This window comes from Myotis myotis, unplaced genomic scaffold, assembly GCF_014108235.1.
Source record: "Myotis myotis isolate mMyoMyo1 unplaced genomic scaffold, mMyoMyo1.p scaffold_m19_p_2, whole genome shotgun sequence".
In the NCBI taxonomy this organism is placed as follows: Eukaryota; Metazoa; Chordata; class Mammalia; order Chiroptera; family Vespertilionidae; genus Myotis; species Myotis myotis.
In genome coordinates, this window is record NW_023416324.1 from 62,294,154 (window position 1) to 62,305,273 (window position 11,120).

General features: G+C 48.4%; 1 long non-coding RNA gene across 3 annotated transcripts in view; it reads left to right on the forward strand.

Moving 5' to 3' along the window:
• LOC118676952 overlaps positions 1-4,642 on the forward strand; it is a 29,000-nt gene extending 24,358 nt beyond the window's left edge. For all 3 annotated transcript variants that reach the window (XR_004974266.1, XR_004974268.1, XR_004974267.1), the window contains exon 3: positions 3,302-4,642. This is a non-coding gene — a long non-coding RNA (uncharacterized LOC118676952). The remainder of the gene's footprint in view (positions 1-3,301) is intronic.
• The last annotated feature ends 6,478 nt before the right edge of the window (positions 4,643-11,120 follow it).

An 11,120-nucleotide genomic window follows, 5' to 3' on the forward strand; every position in this document is an offset into this window, starting at 1 on the left:
CGCAATCCCTAGGTGCAGCCCCTGGTCGGGCTCAGAGCAGGGCTGATTGGGGAGTTGGGGCGCCGCTCTCTGTCATGCACAGAGCAGGGCGGATTGGGAGGTTGCGATGCCACCCTCAGTCACGCTTAGGATAGGGCCGATTGGGGGGTTGGGGCACCGCCCCCTGTCACACTCAAGGCAGGGTCGATGGGGAGGTTGCAGCACCACCCCCGTCACGCACAGAGCAGGGCCGATCAGGGGGTTAGGGCGCTGCCCCCTGTCACGCACAGAGCAGGGCCCATTACGGGGGTTGGGGCTCCGTACCCTGTCACACACAGAGCAGGGCCAATCAGGGGGTTGGGGAGCTCCCCCTGTCACGCACAGAGCAGGGCTGATAGGGGAGTTGGGGAACCACCCTCTGTCACACTCAGGGTAGGGCCAATGGGAAGGTTGCGGCTCCACCCCATCACACACAGAGCAGGGCCCATGGGGGGGGGGGGTTGGGGCACTCCTCCCTGTCACACTCAGGGCAGGGCTTATGGGTAGGTTGTGGCTCCACCCCGTCACACACAGAGTAGGGCCCATGGGGGGGGGGGGTGGGTTGGGGCGCCACACCCTATCACACACAGAGCAGGGTCGATCAGGGGGTTGGGGCACTTTCCCCTGTCATGAACAGAGCAGGGTGGATAGGGAGGTTGTGGCCCCGCTCCCTATCACACACAGAGCCGCAGGGTGATCAGGGGGTTTGGGCGCTGCCCCCTGTCACGCTGCTCCAGGGGCCAGGAGGCCTCATGACTCCGCTGATCCCAGTGCTGGGAGGCCTCACAGCTCCGCTGATCCCAGTGCTGGGAGGCATATTACCCTTTTACTCTATAGGATAGAGGCCTGGTGCACGGGTGGGGGCCAGCTGGTTTGCCCTGAAGGGTGTCCTGGATCAGGGTAGGGGTCCCGCTTGGGTGCCTGGCCAGCCTGGATGAGGGGATGATGGCTGTTTGCAGCTGGTCACATCCCCTTCAGGGTGGGGGTCTCCACTGGGGTGCCTGGCCAGTCTGGGTGAGGGGCTGAGGGCCGTTTTCAGGCTGGCGGGTGACTGAAGCTCCCAACTTCTCCTTTTTTCCTTTTTTCTTTTGTATTCTGGGATTTATTTACCTTCTATGGCTGTCACTAGAGCTGAGAGCCAGCTTTAGCTCTGAGGCTTGGCTCCAGCTCTGAGACCTCGGTTTATTTGGCTTCTATAATTGAAACACTGTTGCAACTCCAGCTGGGCCGGCTGGCTGAAAGCGTGGGGTTTATTTAGCTTCTATATTTGCAACATAGTTGCTTAGACTGCAACTCAGAGGCTGGCAGCGGCAGATGGGGAACCTTGGCTTCCTCCTTCACTGGAGCAAGCAAGCCTCCTGTTTGCTTCAGCTGCCTGGCTTCCGGCCGCCATCTTGATTGGCAGTTAATTTGCATATCCTGCTGATTAGCCAATGGGAAGCATTCGGGGTATGGTCAATTTGCATGTTTCTCTTTTATTAGATAGGATATATATATATATATATATATATATATATATATATATAATTTTCCTGGCCAGTGTGGCTCAGTGGTTGAGCATCAGCCCTTGCACCGAAGGGTCGTGGGTTTGATTCCCAGTCAAGGGCACAGTCCTGGGTTGCAGGCTCATTCCCCAGCCCCAATCAGGGCATGTAGGGGAGGCATCCAATCGATGTGTCTCTCTCACATCAATGTTTCCTCTCTCTCCCCTCCCCCTCCCTTCTACTCTCTCTCTAAAAATCAATGGAAAAGATATCCTTTGGTGAGGAGTAACAAAAAAATTAAAAACAAATCAGTAAATAACACACACACACACACACACACACACACACACATATATATATATATAGAGAGAGAGAGAGAGAAGGTGTAAATAGTATTAAGAACAAAGGAGAAAAATATACAAATAGCAAAAAGATAATAGACCTATAAGATGCAAAACCTATGTTGGTAAATTTGAAAATGTGCATTTTAAATGGAAATATTCCTAGAAAAATATAAATTACCAAAAATTGACTAAAAAAGAAATAGAACATAATCAGCATAAAAAAAAATCTTCCCACAAAAGACATCCAAGGCTTTGAGACATTTTAATTATAGCTGCAGATTCTAACCAGTGCATTAAATAAGCAGAATTTATGGATATACTACATTTCTGTCTCCTGCTGTCCCTTTAAGTCTCCTCAGTAAAGGTAACCCCTACCTTGGCACTGGATGAAAACTCAGGCAAGTCCTTGACTTTATGGTTATTACTGAGTAATAAAAATGCCTATATTTACTTTTAGACATAAACCCTGACTCAAATTAGTAACTTAAAATGATAAGCGAGGCTTTCAAGGTAAAAGTTGAGACCTCTCCACCTTCTCTTCCCCCAACCAGGGCTGTGCAGCTGGCCACCCCTTTGGGGGGAAAGAAGGTCACTGTCTTCTCTTTTCCTCTCCCACCTTCTCAATCACCCTTCTCCCGCCCTCCCTCTATCAATCAGGGTCCAAGTGGGAGGCAGAAGACACACCAGTTACCCGAGGACAAATTTAATTTAAAGAATATTAACTAAATGCCAAGTTACTAACCAGGGAACTGAGGAGGCAGGAAAAGAATTCTAAAGTTTCATCAATGTAGCAATTTCAAGAAGCAGCTACCACCCCCAGGGCCCGAGGGAATAAAAGAACGAGGTTTAAGTTTTTAACACTATAGAGCTGAGACCAGGGATCCTGTCACCAGGAGGAAGGGGGGCCCGGCTGGTGCTGGTGTCTCTGAGCTCAGAGAATTGAGCCTGGGAGGTGGGGCCCACACTCTGGAAAGGGGGTGCTGGCCGGCAGGCAGTGCCGCCTCAGGATGCAGGCGTGGATGCCAGGAGCCTGGGCCTGCACGTTTTTTGTAGAAACTGCACGTGGGATTGGCTGCTGCTCTGGAAGGAGCTGCCACTGACGGGGTGAAGAAATGATGCTGCAGCAGCCCACACAGGGACCGCCAGCAGACAAGCTGTCCAGGGAGAGACGCAGGGAGGAGTACCTCCTGATAGATCCTCCCGCCTCCCAGCCCCCCTTCAGCATCCTGATCAGCAGCGGCCAACGGGGAACAGGCGTCAGAGCAGAAATGCGGCCTGCAGGGTTGTGGCCCAGCATCACAGACAGAGAATAAAAGGGCAGGTTTGGGCTGAAAGACAGTAACTTTGTGGCTGGCACAGCCCCATTCGCTCGCAGTTGTTTCTGCTCCAGGTCTGGGGGATGGGGAAGGGAGGAAGACAGAAAGCCCTTACTGAACTGCTGCTGTTTATTTTTAGGGTGCCTTGCTCTCTCAGGACCTGCTGGCTGTGGAAGCTGACTCTCCCTCTCAGGAGTGCTTTCGTGCGATCTATGTTCCTACCCATCGCTGCTGACTTCCTCTGACCTGAATGAATGCACTGCATTCTGGAAGTTGCTTATTAACCCCCATTTAGAATCAAAAGAGCAGCCTCCACCCCCAGCTTCCCTGTAATGAAAGCTGTTCACCTCTCCACTGACCCGACTCTATGGGATGCGATCTGAGATGACCCCGTGCCAGCTCTTTTGTGTGTTTCTGGCTGCAGAGGAGCCAAGGAAACACTCATGCATTCTTTGCCCAGACAAATTCGGGGCAGCAAGCTGATTCAAGCCCAGCAGCGCCCTTCTTTCTCTCCATCACCTAAGGAGCCAGCCAGCCTGTTCTTGCCTTCTGTGTGCTAGATGAGAGCCAGACACAAGTCCCCTGGACAGCCTAGCAGCAGAGAATACATACGGGGCTCTCCGAGAGGAAGTACTGAATCCCATCTTGCTCAGTTCACATGAGCCAGTAACACTTCCCCCCAAATCTTGAAAAATCTCCATCAACTGCTCTCAAGACATTACATTACACGAGGAGTTGACAATGTTCAGGAATGAATTCCTGGGTATTTCCATCGAAAAGGCTCTCTTGGCCTACCATTCCACTTTGGAAGTTCATATCTCTTAAATCTTAGTGCTTCAAATGAAACTTAATTGAACATCTTCTTGCACCAATCTTAAATTCTTCCAATTCAACCTATGAGATTAGTGTAACATTGGTCTTAAAATTAAATTTAAAAGACTAGGAAGGAAAGTTTTAGGCCAATTTTTTTCATAACCAAAGTTGCAAAAACAAACTATTATCAACCAAATCCAGGAGAATATGAAAAAGATCATCAATCATACTAAATTGGGTTTATCCCAGGAATGAAAAAATGGTTTAACATTATACAGGCCATTAATGTAATTCCTTACATTAACAGATTAGAGAAGGCAGACCATTTGGCTATCTCAATAGATGCAGAAAAAGCATTTGAGAAAAGCAAACTCATTTGTGACAGAAACTCTGAAAATAAAAATTAGGAATGTAACTTCTTTAACAGGATAAAAGTCCAAAACAAAAGCTTATGACAGACACTAATATTATTAATGGTAAAGCTTACAAGTATTCCCTTTAAAATCAGGAACAAGTTGAAGATGCCCAATATCATCATTCTATTCAACATTATTCTCATTAGTAAAATTTTAAAAGATCCTATATAATAAAAGGGTAATATGCAAATTGACCCTAACAGCAGAATGACTGGGAATGACTGGTCACCATGACACACACTGACCACCAGGGGGCAGACGCTCAATGCAGGAGCTGCCCCCTGGTGGTCAGTGCGCTCCCACAGGGGGAGCTCTGCTCAGCCACAAGCCAGGCTGATGGCTGCCAGTATAGTGGTGGTGGTGGGAGCCTCTCCCGCCTCCTCAGCAGCGCTAAGGATGTCTGACTGCAGCTTAGGACTGCTCCCTGCTGGCAAGTGGACATCCCCCGAGGGCTCCTGGGCTGCCAGAGGGATGTCTGACTGCCAGTTTAGGCCCAATACCCTGGGGAGCAGGCCTAAGCCAGCAGGTGGTCATCCCCCGAGGGGTCCCAGACTGCGAGAGGGCACAGGCCGGGCTGAGGGACCCCCCGAGTGCACAAATTTTTGTGCACTGGGCCTCTAGTAAATAAATAAAAGTCATACAAATTGGAAAGGAAGGAATTAAACTATCATTATTAGCAGATGACATAATCGCTTATAGAAAATATACAAAAGAATCTGTAGTCAAATTATTAGGATTAAGAAAATAATTTAGAAAAGTGCCTTTTCACACAGCAGTCATAAAAATTATAGCAATATAATTTTTAAAAGATATTATTATAATAAAAAACTATAAATAAGGGCAATATCTTAAATGGAGAGAAACTTTATTGAAAATGTTAAAACTAAGAGATATACTGTGTCCATAGGTAGAAAGACTCAATGTCATAAATATGTCAACTCTCCCCAAATTCAATGCAATTTCAACCAGTATCTCAATAGTTTATCATAGACCTTAATAATCTGATTCCAAAATTTACATAGGAGAGCAAAGGCCCACAAATAGTTCTTATTCTTGAGGTGTAATGGGGTGGAGGGGGGTTGCCCTGACAAATAGCAAGATTGATATATCTATGTATGTAAGACAATATAGTATTGAAACAGGGATGGAAAAATAGACCAAAGGAAAAAATAGTGAGCAGTGTGTGTGTGTGTGTGTGTGTGTGTGTGTGGTGCATGTGTGAGATACAGGGGATGACAAGGAATGAATTGTTCAATAGATAGTGTGGGAACAAGAGTTTATCCATATTGGGAAAATGATATTGTATTCCTTCCTCACATTATATAGAAAATAAAGTTGGGGTGAAATAAAAACTTAAACATGAAAGGGAAAACTTTAAAAATTGCATATGTCAATATAGGGAATATTTTATGATTTGGGGTAAGGAGTATTTTCTAAACAAGACCCAGAAAATATAAACCATAAAGGAAAAGATTGGAAACTTAATATATTTTTATTATTATTATTATTATTATTATTATTATTATTATTTTGCTAAAGCTGGCAACTTTACTCACAGGGAGCTCTGGTGATACTTAGAACGTTCTATTTCAGCCCTGGCCATGCGGCTCAGTTGGTTAGAGCATTGTCCCAGTCAGGGCACATACAAGAATCAACCAGTGAATGCATACATAAGTGGGACAACAAATTGATGTTTCTCTCTCTCTCTCTCTCTCTCTCTCTCTCTCTCTCTCTCTTTCTCTCTTTCAAAATCAATTATTAAAAGTTTTTTTTAAAAGAACATTCTATTTCTTAATTTGGGTGGTAGGCGCATGGCTGTTCATTTTATTGTTTTATTTAAAAAACAAACCAACAAACATTAAAGCAAGTCTGTCATTGTTTATAATTCTTCTTGGTGGATCCAAAGCTTTTGCCAAGAAATCAGCAGTAGCTGTAGGCTAGGACTGGGGTGTCAGGTGCTGCTCCTCCCTGGCCACCTGGGGATGCGTCAAATTGCTTGTGGTGGGGCTTTCTCCTTGTTGCTCTCTTTGTGCTTCTGTTGGTGATTACTTCTTCTACCCCACAACTAAACAGCAGCTGTTGGAATCAGTTAGATAGGCTATCCCACCATCCTCCTTTTACAGTGTCTGGAAGTGTGAGGTGGTATGCAATGCAAGATACACTCTAAGGTCATGTTCCAAGCCATAAAAGATTTTTTAACTATCAAAGGGCCCTGGTATCTCCCCAGTTCCTCAGAAAGAAACACATCAGAAAAGAGATCACAAAGAACATCCAGATTAAAGAGCTATTACTTGCAAAATCACTTGCCTAGTTCCATGGGAAGGAGATTACTGGAGGGAGAAAAGCCTTCCATACATTTCATTGATGAAGACTCAATATCTAAAGCCTCTTCTTGAAGCAAGTGCATAAGAAGAGGGTAAAGACTTTGCACAGAATACTGAGAACCCCAAAACAAGAGTAGGGAATTCTAGCATAGCACTAATAGCAAGGGGTGGGGTGTGGGGGCTTCTCAGAACATAAGAGGAGATTCCCACCAGATAGGCCATTAACAAGCCCTGGGATTGTGAGCAGCTCATGCTGTATTTATTCCCTGTGCTTAATCCAGTGACTGGCATAGACTTGTCCTCAGTAAATGTTTGTGGGTGGAATGGACGAATGCATCGTGGATGAAAGAAATACTAAAGGGATTGTAAAGGTTATTACCAGATCCTTAGAAAAGAGGCATTAAAGAGTCACATCAGATTCTGTTGATTGTCTCCTTCATGTCCAGAGAGGGCAAAACCAAAGAAGCAGCTATTCCTAATGGATATTCCTAACAGGTACCACCTTATCTAGGCCTGCTTTCTGCCTGGGTTTGCTTAGTCACTCCTGCACGCTGTTTTATACATCGTTGGTTCCTTCTGGTTTCTTTTTCCATAAGGTGCTGATACACTGGCCTTCTCCATCAAGTCTTGCATTTAGGTAATCATTCATCCAATAAGTATGTATAAGGCATGTGCCAGGTACTGTGCTAAGCCCTAAAGAGGTAGAAGTAGTTTTTAATGAGCACTTACTAAATCAGGCATAATTTGCAGCCTGCAGCAGCAGGTACTAGTATTATCCTATTTTACAGATGAAGAAACTCAGAGGCGAATAAGACAACAGCTTCAAGAGGGAAGACGAACATTTGCAATACACTGTTCTGAGGATTTTCCAAAGTGCCATGGGAACATAGGGTATATGTGACCTGAGATGCTGTCCCTTACCACCTATACTAGATAGCTACTGATGCACAACAATATTAGCATCCAACGAGCACCCGAAAACAACACACACTTATTTTCTCACAATATCGGTGCAATTAGGGGTCCAGGTTTAGCTGAATTCTCTGCTTCAAGGTTTCTCACAATCAAGGTCTCAGCCAAGGCTGGGTTTTCATCTGAATGCTTGACTGGGGAAGGAGATGCTTCCAAGCTCCTGTGGTTGTTGACAGCATTTAGTTCCTCCTGGGCTGTCAGACTGAGGGCCTGTTTCTTGCTGGCTGTCAGCTGTCGGCTGCCCTCACTCAATTCCTTGCCACGTTGCCCTCTCCATAGGGAAGCCAATGGCAGCCTGCTTCTCCAAAGCCAGCGAAAGAGCAGGTCTCCTAACAAGCGGGGCATTAAAGTCTTATGGAACACAATCTAGAAGGGACATCCTATCACCGTTTCCATATTATATTGGTCAAAATGAAGTCACAGGTCTGGCCACACTCAAGGATGTGAATATAGAAGTTGGGAAGCAGTTTAGAGCCTGTCCACCTACCACCCTTTGCTCTTCCTTGTGTGCCCAGGTTAGCGGCCCCTCCCATCTGCCTCCAGAGCCACTAAGGCTGCCACAGGTGGCTGTGCAAGCACCTGACTGCTATGTGAAAGGCCCCTGCCCCACCTGGAGTTGTGTAGTGCACCACTTGCTTATATAACCACACCCAGCAGCCCTGCACTTCCACCAGTGTTCAAAATAATACATTGTGATTATGTTTACTTTTCCCTCTCTTCACTCTACTGAAAGCTCCTTGAAGTCAGAGACTAAAACATTTATTTATTTACTTATTTATTTATTGTAAGCATTGTTTTTAATTTTATTCTTAAATTACAGTTTACATTCCATGTTATTTTGCATTAGATTCAGGTGGACAGCATATGGTTAGACCAGTGGTCGGCAAACTCATTAGTCAACAGAGCCAAATATCAACAGTACGATTGAAATTTCTTTTGAGAGCCAAATTTTTTAAACTTAAACTATATAGGTAGGTACATTGTTATTAACTTAATTAGGGTACTCCTAAGGCTTAGGAAGAGCCACACTCAAGGGGCCAAAGAGCGGCATGTGGCTCGCGAGCCGCAGTTTGCCGACCACGGGGTTAGACAAACAAACACTTCACAAAGCGCTCCCCCCTGTATTTCCAGCACCCACCTGGCACCCTACCCAGTTATTACAATACTACTGACTGCATTCCCTGTGCCGTGCTTACACCCCCGTGACTATTTGTAACTACCGATCTCTACTTCTTAATCCCTTCACTTTTTAACCAGTCCCCCAACTCCCCTCCCCTCTGGCAGCCACCAGAGACGGAAGCTCTTATTTTTATAGCTCAGCACAGCAGGTGCCAAGCAAGTGTTTGTCAGACAAATGGGAGACGTTGCAGCCAGCTCACCTGGAGTAGCCGGGAGGACGTGTGGGGACAGCGTCACAGAGGAGGCACCTTATGCTCTTCCTTGTCACTCAGCTCTAACTGGACACTGAACGTCCTCAACGGGACTTAGGGAACAATTTCCAACAACATATAATAGCAATAAAAGGAATAATTTCCAATGACATATACTAAAAGGAACAATTTCCAATGAGATGTAATACAAATCTTGGTTTATTGTGCTTTGGTTTCTACTGAATAATCTCCATGGAGATAAAAACAAAAACACCTGGTTGATTCAATCCAGTTAAAATCAGTGTCCTTGTTCTCTGAATGTGGTCATGGGGGGCAGTAAGTGGGGTGTTTCCTAGTTTTCTGGAACTGGCAGGTTGCACCCAGAGCAGAGAAAGGGCACTAAGCTTCCTGCAGTCTGAGTTGGGATGGCATCCAGCCCTGGGTGCACGTTCTTCAGGGCTTGCTGAGGGATGGATGCCATCCCACAGCGCCATCCACAGCACCATCCACAGTGCCATCCACAGTGCCATCCACAGCGCCATCCACAGCGCCCTCCCACAGCGCCATCCACAGCGCCATCCACAGCACCATCCCACAGCGCCATCCACAGCGCCATCCCAGAGTGCCATCCACAGCGCCATCCACAGCACCATCCCACAGCGCCATCCACAGCGCCATCCCAGAGTGCCATCCACAGCGCCATCCACAGCACCATCCACAGCGCCATCCACAGTGCCATCCACAGCGCCATCCACAGCGCCATCCACAGCGCCCTCCCACAGCGCCATCCACAGCGCCATACACAGCACCATCCCACAGCGCCATCCACAGCGCCATCCCAGAGTGCCATCCACAGCGCCATCCACAGCGCCATCCACAGCGCCATCCACAGCGCCATCTCACAGCCTATCCCACAGCGCCATCCACAGCGCCATCCACACTGCCATCCACAGCACCATCCCACAGCACCATCCACAGCGCCATCCACAGTGCCATCCCACAGCGCCATCCACAGTGCCATCCACAGTGCCATCCCACAGCGCCATCCACAGCGCCATCCACAGCGCCATCCCACAGCGCCATCCACAGCGCCATCCACAGCGCCCTCCCACAGCGCCCTCCCACAGCGCCATCACACAGCGCCATCCACACTGCCATCCACAGCACCCTCCCACAGCGCCATCCACAGCGCCATCCACAGTGCCATCCCACAGCCTATTCCACAGTGCCATCCCACAGCCTATCCCACAGCGCCATCCACACTGCCATCCACAGCGCCATCCACACTGCCATCCACAGCACCATCCCACAGCGCCATCCACAGCGCCATCCCACAGCGCCATCCACAGCGCCATCAACACTGCCATCCACAGCACCCTCCCACAGCGCCATCCACATCGCCATCCACAGTGCCATCCCAGAGCCTATTCCACAGTGCCATCCCACAGCCTATCCCACAGTGCCATCCCACAGCCTATCCCACAGCGCCATCCACACTGCCATCCACAGCACCATCCCACAGCGCCATCCACAGCGCCATCCCACAGCCTATTCCACAGTGCCATCCCACAGCCTATCCCACAGCGCCATCCACAGCACCATCCCACAGCGCCATCCACAGTGCCATCCCACAGCCTATCCCACAGTGCCATCCCACAGCCTATCCTACAGCGCCATCCACACTGCCATCCACAGCACCATCCCACAGCGCCATCCACAGTGCCATCCCACAGCCTATTCCACAGTGCCATCCCACAGCCTATCCCACAGCGCCATCCACAGCGCCATCCACAGCGCCATCCCACAGCGCCATCCACAGCGCCATCCCACAGCGCCATCCCACAGCGCCATCCACAGCGCCATCCACAGCGCCATCCCACAGCGCCATCCACAGCGCCATCCACAGCGCCATCCCACAGCGCCATCCACAGCACCATCCCACAGCGCCATCCACAGTGCCATCCCACAGCCTATTCCACAGCGCCATCCCACAGCCTATCCCACAGCGCCATCCACAGCGCCATCCCACAGCGCCATCCACACTGCCATCCACAGCACCATCC